A 19,173-nucleotide genomic window follows, 5' to 3' on the forward strand; every position below is an offset into this window, starting at 1 on the left:
CGTTGCTTAGATTCTGCTCTGATCTGCATTATCAGCAGTCAAACCCTGGGTACAGACACGTCTTCGCCTTTCAAGATCAAATCCAATCAGTTGAATTTGCCACAGGGGGATTGTAATCAAGGTGTAGAAACATCTCAACGATGATCAAGTGGAATGAAAAACACTCAAGCGCCATCTCAAGTGTCATAGAAAAACCATTTAAATATTTAAGCTAATGTGAGATTTGAGTTTTTCCTTATTGAGGGTTAGGCCTAACCATAACCCTCAAACATTAGTGTGACATTAGATAACATCATCCACAGCAAATGATAAGAATATGACCAAATATGGTTGTGGGAGTGGCAGCACCCAGGTACAGAAATATTTTTGAAGAAAAGCTGCACAGGGGAGTTTTCACTGAACGCTTATTGTTTCCTTAGCTGTCAGCAGAGCCGTCACACTGTAAATATGGTTCAGCACAGCTTTCAGACAGTTTTTGCTCCTCCCTGCCGTGAACCGCCTCTGCATCTGCATTTTGCACAGTACTAGGAAGCAGAAGTGTCTATGTGTTGGCATTTTATCTACTTTGTTTAGTTAGTTTGTGGCGTGAACATATGGCACTGCACACCCACAACACAGTCAGAATACGAGCACAAACATCCAACAAGAACACAGACTATATCTTCAGCCCTTGAGGCTAAGAGCGTAACTAATTTAGCCCTCTTCCACGGTCCACCAGTTGGCCCAGAGCTTAGTTTTATTATCTTATTGTTCAATGCACAAATGTGTTAAGTTCTGGTTAGTTCTGGCCTAAACCAGGCCCGGTCATACCTGGAAAGAATTAGTGTGTACAACCTTTAAACAGCTTGAAATGTGTCTAGCCTGGGATAAATGAATAATCTGTTGAGCATTAGTCCAACCTTGTGGAAAAAGAGAGTTGTTGCGCTAAGATGCTGAAAAACAAACAAACACAAATTAAATCCTTTCACAGCCGAATCTCATTGGCATAAAGCTGCTCACAGAACAAAAGCAGGGCTTATTTTAATCATTGTCATGCACCACCCAGTGATTTGGTCAGTTTGGGTTGAGTATCCAGAGGGAACTATAGTGCAGGGAAGCAACAAGGATCTCTGCCTTGTGCTCGACTTCTGAAGAGGCCAGTTGTTTTACTTAAAGGATTTCAATGTTTTGAATTATTCTCCTTTATAGAGTTGGAGCGTTGCCATCCATTGTGGAACGGAAATTTTATGGTTTCATGTTTGGGATCCCAATAAATTATTGCTAATCCATCTTTTTTTTGTGTTGCTGCAACCTTTCAAACATCAATGTTATGAATAAGAAACATCCCACAGGCATTTTTATCTGAATCTATCTCACAATCACTTCAACCTTTGACACAGAGAGTTTCCTGTGTTTCCATGGTGCGGCTGCCTGGTTTGGATTGACTGCAAATATGTTGCAATAGCCATTAAGTCATATTTTGACGTGTATAAAGTTACGTTTGCATTCCTTTAAAATCAAACAATGAAAATACCAGAACTTGAACTTAACAAAAACAGTCATAGCCTACAAAATGTTGAGTGAGTTCCACACATCTATTCTTATTGCTATCAAAACATCTGAACTAATTTTAAGTGCAAAAAAACAAAAGAGCAACTTGCCAAGTCAGCGTCTGTCATTTGCTAATCCCTTGCTAACATTAGCAACCATATACGGTGGCGAATGAAACTGAGCTAAAGAGCACTGTGGGAACAGAATTCAAGCTAAAGCAATCCATGTTGTAGCTCCTAAAATAATTGGGTAAGGAGAACATTAATTTTTCTGTTGCAAATTTCTGACTCATAGTGAGGATATTGCCCGGAACTGAATTCATGAAAAAATTAATTGATAAAGTGACAGTAGCATCGCAAGATTAAAGAGCTGTGCAACTGCAAGGAAATACAAAAAGTTTCATGATTGAAATAATGTAATAATGAAATTATGCAATCATTAACAATGTGATTACAGCTTATGACATTTTTTTTAAGTAATCCAGATAATAATAATTGTTAATTATTTGTAATCGGATTCATATAACCTCAGTTAAATAAAAATCTGTTAACTCCCAATCCTGACTTAGCATCCCTTCCTGCAGTAGCAACCACAATACAAGCACGACTCAAACATACAAATCTAATAAAGCAAATCAACTACAATCACATTTGATGACTGCAAGACATCCAAACGTTTTATTTACACAAATGAGCCACAGTCCAGGAACAATGTATCAGCCTAATCAATGTCAGTATTAATAGTAATAACATATTTATTATAAAAATGCTTTGGAGCATTGAAAAGTATTATATGAAATGAAGACTGAATACCTCAATGTTCCTTTACCTGGAGAAAGTGCACAGCACATTTTGTAATAGAAAACACACATCACAGCTACCTCTGCACATATTTTGCATATCAAATCATTGGTGTCATCACAGATTAATCATGCCGGCTAAATCTGGCACATCAAGAAGACACATGTCACGGTCCACCCTGCTTTCATGTTTGCATCACAGTGAAAAGACAGACACCAGCTAGTCATCTGTTTCTGTGTGCTTTGATTTCTGTGTGTGTGTGTGTGTGTGTGTGTGTGTGTGGGTGTGTGTGTGTGTGTGTGTGTGTGTGTGTGTGTGTCTAAATAGAAAACAGGCCGCAAATCTTCTTTCGTCTGCAGAAACATAATCATACCGCGCAGTGAAACCACATGCACTCAGGTGGACGCTTTATTCTAAAATGTCCTCTGTTACTGATTAGCTGCAATAACTGTAACGCGGTTGTTGTGTTACTCAAGTTCCGTGATGTAACTTATACAGTAAAAGAACTCCACCGCCCACTGAGAGTCTGCATTACCTTAATGTTGCTCGACAACAACGATACACTTTGTGTGGGGAAAAAAATACATTTTGTCGTGACGCTTCATTTGCTTAGCCCATCAGGAATGAATGGTGTTTTTCTATTGTAATTTTGCAACACTAAAGAAAATATGAATGATATTAACATAGGAAAAAAAAAAGTATTTTGCATTAGTAATGATTACACAGCTGGTAATAATTGGAAACTTGGTTATAATTGGTTATTCATGCAACGGACATCATTAATATATTACATCACTCAACACAACTTTCTCTTACGTGAATATGTGTGCAAACCTACAATTTAACATTCAAATTTTCGGCATGTTCGGCCTCATGGGAGTGACCCTGTCCACGCTAATCGAGACAGCAAGATGTTTTTCTTTCTTGCATATTACTAAAGACCGACCTGTGCGGTGATCAGCTAATGGAAAAATTAGGCCGAAGTGTGTGGGAGGAGACATCCTGCAGCAATTATTCTGAAACTCAACTTCTATCTCATAACAGAGACTTCTGTCAGCTGCTGTCAGCTCGATTTCATAGACGTGACTTAATGGGAACACAGATGGTGACTTCAAATATGGAGGATTAAGACAAGATCCAACGTGAACCTGTACCACGAACCAGATGTACATGCACATATAAAGTGCACACTCGGACAAACATGGGCACCTACCTGTAACTTGCAATTTACGTTCCTACTGTACACCAGGACACCGTCGCCTCTGAATGGCTGTGCAGACTTTACAGTCAAACCGTTTCACAAGCAGCTCGACAAATTCTGTAAAGCGACAAAAACCAAAACAAAGCATCTTTGTCAGCAGCGTGAACTCTAAACACTTCTCATTGCACATACTTCATCGAGTGATATCACCGCTCGCAGCAGCCTGTGTTTTCATAAGGGCTCGAACCAATTAGTGGGTCATAAAAATACTTAATCGAAGTCAACAGTTTCAGCGAATGTTGTTGTTGAGTCCAAATAAAACCTTGAGAAACACCAGCTTTTGCACTGAGGAAAATTAGGGGCTGTGTCTCAATTCCATTTTTGACCTAATTTAACTGTTTTGACTTCAAGAGCAGAGCTGATAGCCACTCTCTGATTGTTTTGAGTGGATGACATTATTTACATGATCAAGAAAAGTGCAGTGTCTTAATTACACTGCCATGTGCTATTATTAAATAAAGAAACTGCGGCGCTGTGACACTTTGGGGATTTATCTGAATCCAGCTCAGGAATAATTCATCCTCTTCAGCCCGTAAGCGGAGCACAACGACAGTTTAGCGAGAGCCAAGGTCAGTTATTCTCAGTGTTCCTCTGCTCAATTACATTTAATCCACAAACGGTGCTTGAACACATTTCCACCAGCCAGAAGTGTGTGGGGCTAAATGTTTGATGAGCTTGCCCCTGTCTCTAACGTGTGCTCTATTCACTCGACTGTTATGAAACATTGCATCTGTATTGATCCAGTGGTAATGTTTAAATTTCAACTTATCTTTAAGAGTTTTGTGAGTTTATTTTCGTTTCTGTGAAATGTAAAAGTAAAATCAATCAAATGAAAACCAGAGAAAGGGAAGAGACTTTCAGTCATAACCCATTCAGTGTCAGTATCGCTGAGATCAACACGGTTCATGTCAGCATTAATGTGAATTCAGCAGACTCAGTGACCTCGGCTTCAAGTCTTTACACCAGGGGAGACAAACAGTTACAGTATCCATCACGAAATACTGCTGAGGCCGGACTCAGGGTGTTTTACAGCAGATGCAGCAGGTCAGCTGTGGTTTTATACAGTACATCTTTGCGCGTCTATCTATGTGTGATAATGCACGCATGCACACAAAAATGTGTGTGTGTGTGTGTCCGTCTGGTAGGGTGTGTTGGTCAGCTGTTACCGATGCTGTCATGTCAGGGAGTCTCCTTTCTCAGGAGGAAAGGCTGACTCATGGGCTCAATGGCTGGCCTACTTTCAGTGGGACTGGAAAGTGGATCACTGCAGGACGACGCACGCAAGGGGCCCAGCGAAGAACTCTGCACTGAAACGTGCAAGCATTGGTCAGGTAGAGAGAACAAAAGTCCCTGTTAAACCAGAGATGACAGATGAAAAATCTCTTTGGAGACGTCGCCAGCTGGTTTGTTCAAAGCCTGTATTTGCTGTAACTATGAACTTTACTGAAACGCAAAGAGACAAAAGAGCCTTTTCAACTCAGCCCATGTTTTGACCAACACATCCCAAGGTGGCTGCAGCTTAGACTCACCCAACCAACAAAGTTAAAACACATTGCTTTATTTATTCTCTTCTTTAATTATTGCTTTGTTGCTTTGTTTATGCATTTCACTGCAGACTCCCCAAAGGCAGATGGATAAATGGAAACCTGATGATAAGTTCACAGAGCCAGTAGACAGATAATGGTGCATTCGCTCCTCAAAGGAGTAAGGACTGTTATCAGCCCTCAGAACTCACTCGCTAACAGAAGCATCAGCGTGAAGTTTGGGCTCCAGAGGGAAACTCGGGGCTTACGTACATTATTGAATTAACTCCAAATCTGAAAGTCCCTTTTTAATGCTGGAAGTGATGTACTGTCTGAAGATATGTTTTTTATTAAATTTTGCACTATCACACCCTTCCAGTTGAAATGTCTTTTTTTGCATCATTGCAGAATACATGTAATGATATGTAATAATAATGTAATACATGTTATAAGGTATGCAATGTGTGAACTATGTATTACACTGTTATATATAGTTACAGTTGATCAAATCTCCATTTAAAACTATAAAATGCTTCTTTAACATTGGGAGATAGGTTGATTTGCAAAACTTTTGCAGATTACTCAGAAAAATAATTCATGGATCTTAATGAAAGAAATCAGGCATGTTTGGGACTGGTATTTTTGAGTGTGTGCAATTTGAATCTAGTGAATTTAAAAGGTGGTTCATGTACTCTACTGAGTTGTCATTCTACTATTATTACTGATGGACTCCCCAGATAAGGCCAAACCTTTAAAGCATTTATTGAGTTTAGCTCAAGATGCATCTCTTTGGTTATTTATCATGAAGTGATGACGATGAAGACAATCATGGTAACCAGGTGTGAACAGTTTTGATTTTTTCTTCAATGAGTTATGTCGAGGTGAATTTGGGAAATCGCAGCCCCATGAAACAGCTCACCAAAGTTCCTCTGCAATAAACTTCATTGAATGAGGCAGATAGGAAGCCTTGGATTTATGGATGGAAGGGTGCCTGGGAATATTGCAGAGGGGAGTTTTTCTATCGTCGCTGTAACCCCTTGATTTAGAGGAGGAACCGCTTAAACTTTCAGCAGATTGAATAAATTCCATGTCACACTGGGATCTGGGCCCATTAAAACAAACAAATGCTCGAGTGTTGTGGTGGATCCCTCAGAAACCAGCTATCAACACACTGTTGGCTTGATTCATGGCTGAAGAGCGGCTGATGTATAATTGAAAGTGTCATATTGTGAAAATGTGCCCTACGGCCCGGTATGCAGAAACATTCACATGCACTGACACAAACTCACATGGATAACATCCCAGTTTTAGAGCAGAGTCTTCCTTTACATGGACCCTGTTATTATGGACATGAATTGCAGAGCAGCTGTGCGATGACCACATTCTTTGAAAGCACACACACACACACAAACACACATGCTAATGCGCACTCATCAGGTGGCAGAGATAATGAGACTCTCTAGCAAGTTGGCTGGCCTCAGGTGATCGGTGGATGGAAGAGATTAGCAGAGGATAACAGCATCAGAACAAGGGAATAAATAAATATTGTGAATAAGCAGATGTATGAGGCGGATTAAGAAAGCAATAAATACGCAGGTGTAGGTTTACGACCTGCGAAACCAACACAGATGGTCACGAGACCCGTAGGAGGGTGGTCGGGGGATGCTTCAAACAATAATGTTATTAGAAAGGAATGGATGGAGGGATGATGGATCTAAGCAGATGGTTGCATGGACATAGATGATATTGTAAATAGGTGATGTACAGTGGGATCCTAATGTCTCTCACCAAACTCTCTAATTAACTCAGCAGGCTTCAACAAATGTGGACCAGACTCTCGGACCCAAGTTTAGTCAGAAACAAAATGACGATAAGAAGTGTTAATTCGGAGCCTCAGATCACAGTCTGGACTAATGGACCACAATGTAGTCCGACTAAAAGACATGGTCCAGATCAAGCTGACAATTGTTTTGGTTCTTTGGACCAATTACAGGAAGTTGAGACAACATTCAACAATAGATGGAAAAAAAAGAAGCAGAAGTGGGCTTACAGGATTGCTTGTTTTCGCAAATCTTCGCCTCCGATGGTTTAAGGTTTTAACTATCAGGAAGTAGTCAAGACAATTTATTTCTATTCATTTTATTCAAAAAGTTAGTGAATAAAGTGGCTGCGATGACAACAGAGCACGCAGGTGATGATGAAAGACGTACATATGTCATAAAGACTTTTAAATTTCTATGAGAAAACAAAAGCAACCAGATCAAATGTTACAATGTTACAATCACATTGAACCTTGATTCGGACTTTCCGGTGTGAAAATGTCCTCAGTTTGAACTTAAATGAGTGAAAAGTTCACGGAGCGAAACAGGAAAGGGAGCAGACTAAAGATGAACAGAGAACCCCAGTTACAACACAGACCTTAAACGGCAAACCTTGATTTATGAGTGTGTTTTCTTGTTTGTTCATGAAAGATAATGCTGACAGAGTCAAACTGTGCTTATGCGAGTACTTGGTTCCCTGGAATCCATAACACTACATATGCTAACACCTCAAACCGCGAGAGTGTGAAACGAGCACAGAAACTGAGTGGAGGGTGAAAAGGGCAAAAGTGCAGAAAATATAACGCTGAGAACCGAAGGTGGCTGGAGACGAAGTGAAGTATAGAGAGGGTGGAGGAGCAGGAAGAGATAGAAGGGGGAGAGGGAGGGGATGGAGAGACATCTGTTTTGTGTCAGAGACAGGTTATAGGCTGATAGCAGAAGGCTTCGAGAGAGGGAATGAATCAGACTGGAAAGAGAGAGGGAGGCAATCATGGGGGGGGGGGGGGGGGGGGGGTTAGAGAGACTAAAGAGGAAAGAGGGAGCGAGGAGTGTGGAAAACATTACAGAGATAGAGGTGTCTAATTGTAAGAGACAGACGATACCATAAACTTCAGAACTCTAAGGGCATGTCTCATACAGTGTGTGTGTGCGTGCGTGTGAGTGGATGTGTGTAGGTGTGTGTGTCGATATGAGGGTGAGCAGTTCTGGATATTGTTGTATCTCATTAGGGGGGGATTTTTTGCACCAAATGTGTTTTATGTGCATGCATCTGTGTGTGTGTGTGTGTATGTGTGTTTGTGTGTACTTGTGCTAGTGTGTGTGTGTCTGTGTCTGTGTATATGTGTGTGTGAGAAAGAGAGAGAGAGTGATCGAGAGGGACAGAGATGGAAAGAGTCAAAGATGAAAACAGACAGATAAGAGAAAGACAAAGAAAAGAATTACTTTGAGGAGAAGGAACCATAATAAAAGATGAAAGCCAAAGCACAGAGAGGGAGCAATAAAAGACACCATGACACAGAGAGTGGTTAGTATCAGGGAGCCATAATAACACGGGGAGGCAGGAGGCATGTATCAGAGACTGCGTTTGCGGTTTTTACTGTCCCATTTCCCTGCTGCCTTGCAGAAACCACCCGTCCCCAGCTCTGTCTTTTGCACTTTCCCTGCATGAAGACAAACACCAGACTGCTGTGTCGAGGAATCAAAGAGAAATCCTAAAAGTATTCAAAGCTTTTCCTAAAAAGGGGTTGAGAAAAAAAAAGTCTCTTAGAACACGAGATACAATTTGTTTTTTCATGTCCCGGTTCATTATGGACTCTGGTAAAGGCTCAGACACAGTAATTATGCTCCTCTCCTCTGAGAGACAAGAAAGGTGGTCTTGCTAATGTACTCTAAAAAAAATGTTGGGGGGGGAAGGCAGAGCAGGTGATTGGATAAAATAGGAGAAAGAGCATTGACAAGAGGAAATGGAAAGATGGGGACATTTCAGACTCACAGTAAAAGAAGGATATCATTAATCCCCCAGCTATTGTTATGTCTTCTTATTCCCGGGGTTCTTTCACAGCCTGCATTCATATTTAACTCACTAAAGCAATTCTCTCCCCACTGTGACTTATTGAAAGAACATCAGATACACTAAATATACCCTTAGTCCCTTGTGTCTGTTCTCAGTTCTGCTTAAGTGATACAATACTTTCAATACATTACTGTCACTAAGCTGACAGCCTCCTCTGTTGTGACTTTAAAAAGTGCTACTTACAGAATATGCTATTTTCTTTGGAAAATGAAGAGAGAGTCAGCGGATGTCTCGTTGGAGGGACTTACAGAGGTGAGGAGCAGAATCTTATAAACAATGCGTGTGAATGCAAATAAAGTTACTGTAGGACAGGAGTGATGTGATTAATGGAACAGGGTCTGGAAACGATGCGAGGGGCAGAGTTCTGGGCTCGTCGAAGCTTATAAAGGAATTTGTGAGGGAGACCAAAAAGAAGGGAGTTACAGTAATCGATGCAGGACATAGCCAGGGTGTGAACGTATGGTGGAGTACATGAAGTTTGTTTTGTGAAAGTTGTGAGGGACTAACTGCCAAGCTCTCCACAACTTTCTAAGTTCATCTTTCCTTAGCTTTTGACTTATGTCATCTTCTATGGACATAACGTTTAATTGCATAGCTGGGTCCAATCTTGCAGTGCTGACAATGCATTTATAGATGACCTGCAGGTGCAGAACGATGATTCTAGTGAGTAAGAGGAAAGATGATCAGTAAGATTATTATTTTGTCTTTTCTTCTTTCATCAAAAACAGTTTTGGAACCTTTTCCTGAACAATGCAATGTAAGTGCTAAAAAAGCTGACTACTGCTCAAAAGACTTTATTCAAGCCCTAAACACATTTCTCTATGATATGCAAATGAATGGTTCCTGTGTGGATCCAGATGCAGAATCTAAGCCATGCTGCTAACACACTGCTTCCATACTGCAGGCTGTGTAGACATTGTGATTTGCAATAGGGATTTGTGCTAAATGTTAACATCAGCATTCAATCAGGCTCACGATGATGACACACATATGTGAATGTTTAGCAGGTATAATGTTTACCACGTTTACCATGTGAGTTGGATGTGTTCGCGTGATAATGTTTGTAAATAAGCACTAAGGATACATTTCAGATCTGGCAGGTGGTAACAACAACATAAACCCAAGTATTGAACAAAGTGAGATTTTGTTCTGCAGGTGCTGCTGGGGTACATTTTAGGGTAACATAAAATGTATGTATTTATCGATCCAATAATTTGTCAGCGTTTAAAAACAAAGCTGTCAATCTTAAGAGAATCACCAAAGTAAGACGGAATGATTCAATCGGTCAAATGACAAACAAACTGGTTTAGTGAATATCTTGCATTGTGCTCTTGTGTGTGCGTATGGCAACGTGTGCTTATCACATTTAGGACCGCTGCAATCTGATGACTGTGATTGGGCCTGAGTTCAGCGTCCATCACAGTAAAACAGTGAAATTAGCTATAAGAGTAAAAACTAAGCTTTATGACGTTAGCATGTTAACATAGCTCTGTTATGTTGAGTCATCAAATCGTACAAGTTTACACGTAACCTTAATTACATTACCAACTTTATAAAACAGTTCTCATAACAAACCCAATTTTGTTGAAAACATTGACAGGTTTAATGGTAAAATAAGTATTCGAATTAGCGTCCCTTGCAACTACCTTAGATACGACAGAAATGTGAAAAAATCTTTATACTAACAAACCAAACATTGTATCCATTCACTGAGCAAAAATATTGAAACTTAAACACCAATTCTCAGCATAAATATCATAAAAATGCATTATAAATTTTCCAACAAGAATAAAGCGACTGTCATCTTGCTTGAGAATACCGATCAGGGGCATTTCTAGGATTGAATGAAAGTGGGGCCTAGCCCCTAAGGATGCCGAATGTTTGTGCGCATTCATTCAGTATAAGATAACAGAAGAGACAGAATTTCAGGGTCATTGTGAAATTTGACAACACAAATATGAACTTTTCTCAAATAGAGAGAAATAATTTTCCTGCTTGTAAAGGAAAGACGGATATACTAGTTTTCATATCAGCGTCACTCCCAAATCCTAATTCTTAAAGGGACCACACACAATGGATGGAGAATGGACCTGCCAGTGTTAACTTCTGAGTTGTTTATTTGTTGTATTATGAGAAGGGAATAAGATACACAATACACAAAAATACATTCAAATTATTTCAAAAATAGAATCCAATGCACAGGAGATTTTTAGAAAAAGTAATCACTCTTGCTCACTGGAGACATTTTCTAACAAAATAGCTAGCTAGCTAGCTTAGTTTAAGACAAACACAATCAAGTAACACTTTATCCATTTACGCTGATTCTGTGCAGCAACTGGGACTTTTATTCGGAAAATATCTGAAAGTTAAATGTTTACTATTGCTATTTGATCACTAGCCATAATGAGGTTACTCTCATCCGCATTACACAGCTTTTGGGAGCTAAGTTCAGGTGAAGGTGCCGATGGCTGATGAAATAAAAGGAAGAAACTTGAACTTGAGAAACCATGAATTTTCAGCTTGTAAAACAGCAAAACTTTAGTCTGAGTGTAATAAATACTGAGAACAAATAATTCCATTTTAGAAATTTTATTCATTTTTATAAATGTGGGGATAACAGGAGCACCTTTAGAAAACCCATTGCAGAACTTTAGACTTAGTAAAAGCTAGGTCAGGCCGGAAAATCCCTGGCCTGAAAATTATTATGGGACCTGCACCACAGAGGATCAATCAGCGCAGGTGAGAGCTGTTAGCTGATTGGTCCTCACACTGAAAAGCGAGTCACTTTGTGTTTGTGTTGTTTGTGTGTTCACTTGTGTGGTGTACAGTAAATCATGTTAACAAGCAAACATTCCGGTTCTGGCTTTGTGTGGGAGAGCCCCGTGGCATGCACCACCGCCACACTGACATTTGAAAGTGAAGCTATCGGAGTAACATCATCCACCTATTATCTCCTGAAGAAGGAAGAGATGCCTGCTCTGAAAGAGGAGAAGAAGCCAGGCTTTTTGCACAGGCGTCTTCTAAAAATGGAGATTATTGATATCTCAAGATCAGGATCTCTTCAAGAAGGGAAGACATTAGCAAACCTGGAGAAGGCCACTTCTTACACAACTCCTTGTAAATGTCCATGTCAAATATTCTTTTCGAGATGTAAGGTGAGTCAATGTCTTTGACCTCGGCCCATATTCTCTCCAGCAGATGATGCCTTGTGTCATCATCATTACAGGTCAGCTCTGCCTTGTTATAGATTCGTGTGACGAGCTTGTCCGAGAGAACACTGACATACCTTTTATATTTGGCCTCTGCCTGGATCTTTTCAATCTTCTCCCTGGCCCGCCTGTCTGATGATCCTGAGTTCTCACGTTCTTTGCCGACTTCTGATGATGAAGGCTGCTTCGATCTTTTCTTCCCACTGCTGGTGAACACTGCTGGTGTTGACTGCTTCAGTCTGTCATTCCCTGGGCTGGTGACCACTGCTGGTGTTGACTTCTTAGATATTTTCTTCCCTCCGCTGCTGACTTCTGAGGATGGAGACTGATTCGATCTATTACTTCCACTGCTGCTGACCACTGCTGATGTTGACTGCTTCAGTCTTTCATTCCCTCCGCTGCTGACTTCTGAGGATGAAGACTGCTTCGAACTTTTACTCCCACTGCTGGTGACCACTGCTGGTGTTGACTGCTCAGATAGTTTCATCCTTTTGCTGGTGACCACTGCTGGGGTTGATTGCTTCAGTCTTTCATTACCTCCGCTGCTGACTTCTGAGGATGAAGACTGCTTCGAACTTTTACTCCCACTGCTTGTGACCACTGCTTGGGTTGACCGCTTCAGCCCTTCATTCCCTCCGCTGCTGACTTCTGAGGATGAAGACTGCTTAGATATTTTCTTCCTTCTGCTGGTGACCACTGCTGGTGTTGACTGCTTCAGTCTTTCATTCCCCCCGCTACTGCCTTCTGAGGATGAAGACTGTTTCGATCTTTTACTCACACTGATGGTGACCACTGCTGGTGTCGACTGCTTCAGTCTGTCATTCCCTCTGCTGGTGAACTCTGATGATGGTGACGACTGCTCTGATATTTTCTCCTCGAGGCTGTTGACCTCTAATGATGATGACTGCAATAAGTCGATGGTCATTAAAGCGACTGACACTCTGTTTGTGTGGCTGTTTTGTGAATACAATAACCTTTTCAGATCGAGGCTTTTCCAGTGTTTTGAATGCAGAATTTTCTTTTCCTACTCCTGGCTTCTCCTTCTCCAGAAGCACAGCGTCGATACTAGCAATCAATGACTGCATGGCCTTCCTGCTAGTGACTTTGGGATTCTCATTGAATTTTTTCGCGACCTTTGTATATTTGGAGCGTCCCTGCTGCGGCAAAAGTCTTTATGAAAAGCCTATTGATCTTTCTCATCGCTTTACCGTTTGAGAAGTTTGGCTCTGGAGATTCCTTTCCATTTGTGCTTTCCTCACTGATTGACTCAATTATTTCATCTAAAGCCAATTCAATCTCTGAAGAAAACGAGGAACTGAGAGAGAGGCTGTCTTTGAACTCACTGAAGAAGTCTGTGATGTCACTCAAACTCTTGTTGATTGTTTCCTGGACAAGCCTCTTCACACTGTCCACACTGCTTGTTGTTGAACCTCCCTCTGAGGAACTACCTGACTTGGAGCTTACTCGTGAAGAGTAGGAGCTTGAAGAAGTCCTAGACACCAGAATGGGATCATCTGAAGGGTCCTGTTCCTCTGAGGAGATGGCCCGACTTTGCTTGACCAACTGTTTGATTCGTCTGTCTGTCTTTAACGACTCGCAGGCATAACAGATCATCTTCTCGACTTTAGCGGGGTTAATGAGGCGGGTTGGGATAGGCTTCTCAGAGCTCACACAGCTGGAGCTTGCAGACAAGGTGGAGTTGACAGTCTCCGTCACCTCCTCTACAACCAAGTCTGTGAAAAGCCCCTTTATTCATAGATGTGATTTAACAGGGGTAAATGACAAATATTAACCATATATGCTGTTTATATTCCTTGTAATTGGGATAAAGTTAACATCTGTTAAGTATTTTTACATATATTGTTGTAGCTGTATTGCTTGAAAGATCGAATAAAGCGGTGGGTCCACCAGACCCGCGATTCCCGCGAACATTGGCTGAGTGACCAAAACACGAACACCACACAAGGGTTAAACAACCATGACAGAAATGATGGAGGGCCTCAACATATTTTGAGCCCCTCCAACTATGGAAATTGTATATAAATATATCATAAAATGTAGATGCTCCCTTATTTTTGGGCTCCATCTTACGTGATCTTCAATTCCAGTTTTACCTTGAAAATGTGTTTATTTGAAATACCTAATACCATCAATGCCTAATTTCATAACCAATGCGTAGGTACACTGAGTAGAACTAATGCAATCCCATACAAAATGCCATATGTAAGAAGACATTTTACTCCAAAATTGAAAAAGTTGAGATCGAAAATTTCCTTTGAATTTAACATAGCTCATTACAATATAACCCTTTCATTTGCCTCAAGTAAACCTAAATTTAAGCAGGTAACAATCGTTAACAACTACAGATAGCCATATTCTGTAACTACCTGTACTTACAATTTCACTCTGCGCATCATTTACTATGAGCTAAACTCCTTGGCTGTAATCCTGCTGTCTTGATGAGAGACGGTACTTGGCAGAGTGAGAAAGCCAGCGCAGCAGCGATGCAGACTCCCCAAGGTCCTAGTGCCCGGTCTTTTATTGTTAAGTATGATGAGAGGCTTTTGGATTGTAATTTGAAGGGGAAGAAAACATACAAACCAGAAACGCAGTCACATATGTAGCATGTTAGAGTTATAAATAACTTGTCCATGTGTAAAACAATAGTTTAATTTAAAAAAAAAAAAAAAAATCCCAATAATTATTTTGGGGGGCTGAAGAACATTTTAGGGGGGCTTCAGTCCTGACGACGCCCTGATACCGATGCAGAGATTAGCACGGGCAAATTGAAAACAATTTTTTAGGAATTTACACGGAAATGTGTGCATAATTCCTAAGATATCTTCGTGAGACTACGTTGTCACATTAGGGTGAATGCGTATTCAAGCATACTTTGTTGTGTGTGCATGTCACTCTGGGATTTCAGACATAGAGAGATTATTCTGGGCAGAGCGCTTATGCCATCGACCCCGTGTGTGTGTGTTTGTGTGTCTGTTTTTGTGTTTCTGAATCAGTAAACCTGAGGGGCTCTGACTCAACTCAACTCAGGACTGGTGGGTGGTGTGTGTGCGTGCGGGTGTATGGGTGTGTGTTTGTGTGATGTTTATGCGTGTGTTTAGAATCGAGGTGATGTCATGTGTGAAGGAGCCACATGTTTGTGTCCAACATGTGAGTATGTGAAAGAGCAAAGGATGATGTTGACGGCCGGGGCGTGCAAGCCGACGTGTTAAATGACTTTCAGAAATACAACTTTAATTCAATTTCTGCAAACCTGATATAAACCACATGTATTCAGGAAGGTTCGGCTCGTGATTATGATTTCCTGCCAAACTGTAATCATGGACTAAATTTCCCTAATCCGAACTACACGTAATATGTGTTATATTACAAATAAATTGTCCTGTGAAGATTTTTTGTTGTTCATCATATAAAAAGCTGCTTTTTAGAATAGAATAGCCCCTGTTAGTTAATCGCAGCACATGAACGTATGAGAAAGATTATGGACAGATAAGAAAAGGTGGAGGATAAGAGAATATCCCAGGACAGATGGCTAAAACTATGAACAGTGTGCATGAGGAGATTTTATGAAGAACATTCAAAATGTATAGTAAATGTGGCCTGTATAAGAAACCCCATAATGCTTTTTATCACCACTGATGTCATCATTACCCCTGTTACAGACCATAGCAACCATCTCATGTCTTCTCCATTTGATGAATTTGCAGATAAGTTTAAAGGCAAGATGGCTGACATCAGGTCTGAAGTATTTGTCAACCCCACAAAGAAGTAAAGTAAAGTGGAGCCCTGCAAAAGAGCTGATATTTAAGTATTTTGCCTCCATTTTGAATTTTTCTATGAAATGACACATGCTTATTAAGGCCTGCGCTTGTAAAACCTGTTTTATTTTAACTTCAATCCCACTTTGAACCTGAACCTGTATTTAAATTTCTATCCAATCAAAGTTGTATTTATTGATTCGTCTAGAAGCTTCGGAAATATAGGAAAAAATTTGAAAAAACTGGACAAAACAAATGAATGAACAGAAGAAAGAAAGGAAGAAAGTCAAAAAGAGGGAGACGGATGAGATAGGGGATGAAGACAGCAAGACCCAAAAAGACAAAGGAAGTGGAGGAGAGAGGAGGAGGAATTATCCCTTGAAGCCCTCACATTCAGACAGAAAGTGAAGCACAGGAGTCATCCCGCCCACTCAGCTCACCAAACTGTTTCAGAGTCACTGCTGCTGCCAACTTCCATATGCTGTGCAAGTCAACATTTCAAGTTGGGAAAAATCAAATGTGTTCTGTTGCCTGAGGATCTGCTGTGACACAGCCGTCTTATCATCTGAATGATGACTAAAATCCAACACAAACAGCAAGACTGACTTTTTTTAAAAACCTTAAAGCATAATTCTTGCTATTGAGGTGACGGTCAGTATGAATTTATCTGGGCCCAGTTATTTTGCAGCAACATTAGATACTATTACACCCACAGTGAGAAATAGTGAATGGTATGATGGTTGTTTCTGATTTATGTTACGTCTCTTTTTGGCAAAACAACTGAAATAGCTTTTGCAGGTTGATGTGAGAACTGAACAATGTCCTTTTTTTATCACCCATCACATCAACCATCAGCGCCTTTCAGGCCAAAATCGAAATGTAAAATAAAGAGAGAAATCATGTCGTTTTTTTTCCTTATGATCACTCACACTACATTGTATGACATATCCTGCTGCCATGACATTGTTCGAACATTATTTCTTTCGGAGGTAGAGACGGCAAGCAATCCTGCAGGACACTTTCTTCTTCTACTGTTTAAGACTGTATCAACTTCCTGCAGTTGGTCCGAAGTATAAACTATCCTAAAAATGTTTTCACACGGCAAACAAACCAAACCATGGTTCCTGTGATCCTCGTTTCTTCTAACTAAATTTTGCTCCGTTTGTCTGGACCATGGTCCGAGGCCCCTTTCACATCTGCTATTTTGATTCGGACTAAGCTGAAACGTCCAAACCAAACAAGGCAGGTGGTAAAGTGCCCTGGAGTTAGCAGTACTGTTTGCTCAGAGGCAAACTATATATTTAGAATTCAACACCAATGTGTAACTTCAGAGGTGACTTCTTACAAGGTGACAAATAAAAAGTTGTGACAGCTGATACCATTTCATGATAAATCATAAAATGAGCAATGCAGCTCTATCATCCCTCTTTTTTCCAGGCCACTTGAAAAACCCAGAGATAGGTGGAATTTTACTGTCCAAAACTTTGTGGTGTGTAAATGCCACATTTCTGAACATCCAATACCTTTCCGTTTAACCATGAAACCATTAAAAGTTAAATATATCTTGGTATGTTTAGAACTGATTGTTGCTTTCTGATTGCAAGAAGCATTTGTATTCCTTTGTGTGAGTTCACCGCCTTTCAGGTCGTCCCTTCCAGCTAAACGAATGAGCACCATCGCCATACTCCACCCTCATGACGTTTAGCTGGCTTGAACGAAGTTGACAGATCACAGCGACACCACCCTTCATGCTGCCGTTATTTTCACAGAGGCATCGCCAAGGGTATCCCAGTTTCAAGAGTGTGTTGCGATTCAACATGGATGAGGTCACTTAAGCCTATTGCTCTGTGAAGTTAATGCAGTTAGCACAGCGCCCAGTTGAACTGGCTCGGACAGAAGTCTGGTGTACGCAGGGCTATGCAGGTCCAAGAGGGTGACACACCGAAGTGAAGCTAATGCTTGAATGACGTCTGGAATACAAGCCCAGGAAAACTACTTAGTATCAATGCAATTTTCTGGGCCCAGGACAGTTTATCTGGCGCAGCACAGTTAAACAAAGCAGGGACCCAATAGGTCTTTGTCTGAGTCGCTCTGTGAAGCTCACTGCTGCCTAAATTGTTTGCAAGGAACTCTACACTGAGGCCATTGTTGATTTTATTGTCTTCATTCAGGCCCACACCCTCTCCTTAGTAGCTTTATGAAACATACACACATTCACACACACATTCACACAGCTCTCATTGTTTGGACTTTGCATTGACTTCCATTCATTGTGGACACCTTAATCAAACCCTTATCCATAACTTTAACCGAGACCTATCATGCCTAACCCTAACCTAACAACAATTCACATCTTACCATTAATCTTCACGACCTCAGGAATTATATCTTGCCTCATTAGGACCAGGCTTTGGTCCCCATGAGGTCTACTGGTCCTGACAAGGTCAGTGTTTATGCTGTTGAAGGTCCTAAAGAGGTAACAAAAATGAATGCACACACACACACACACACACACAAACACACATTCCAATGTGTTGTCATTATCAGTAAGAAACAGGTGTGCTCGAAGCCTAAATCATCTGCGGAGAGCGAGATGACCTACATCTGTTTAATGACAGCAAAAGTATGACCTCACTGCCGCCCCTCCCTTCCTCCCTCTATTCTCCTCCTCTCTTTCTCTCATTTCTCGACTCTGTGTATCTCTCCATTCCTCGTTTCTTTCTCCTCCTCACCCTTGCTTATTACCACCGATTCCTCCCAGCGGGGTGAGTGAGCATTATCTCCATCGCAAGACACGTTGCTCCACCCCCCCCCATATAAATTTTTTATCATGAGAAAAAAATGAAATACAGTTCCACCAAAGTATGTTGAGCAGGGTTTACAATTCTTTTAGGATAATTCACAATGCCTGATGAATCATACACACATTACTCCCCCACACAGCATTCACAATATAACATGAAACTTTTAAATAACTGTATTTTGTTATTGTTTTAATTGTGAGGTCCCTAGTGGCCCAAGTGACATATTGTATGTTTGAAGAATATATAATATAAAATAAGATATCATCTATCAGGTGTAATCGGGAGAACCATCGACCAAGAGGTACATGCAGGTTTTATCTTCAAGTGCAGAATTTTGTTTTGGTCTCAGATTGTGTTAAATTCTTGGTATTTTATT

This window comes from Platichthys flesus, chromosome 13 (assembly GCF_949316205.1).
Source record: "Platichthys flesus chromosome 13, fPlaFle2.1, whole genome shotgun sequence".
NCBI lineage: Eukaryota > Metazoa > Chordata > Actinopteri > Pleuronectiformes > Pleuronectidae > Platichthys > Platichthys flesus.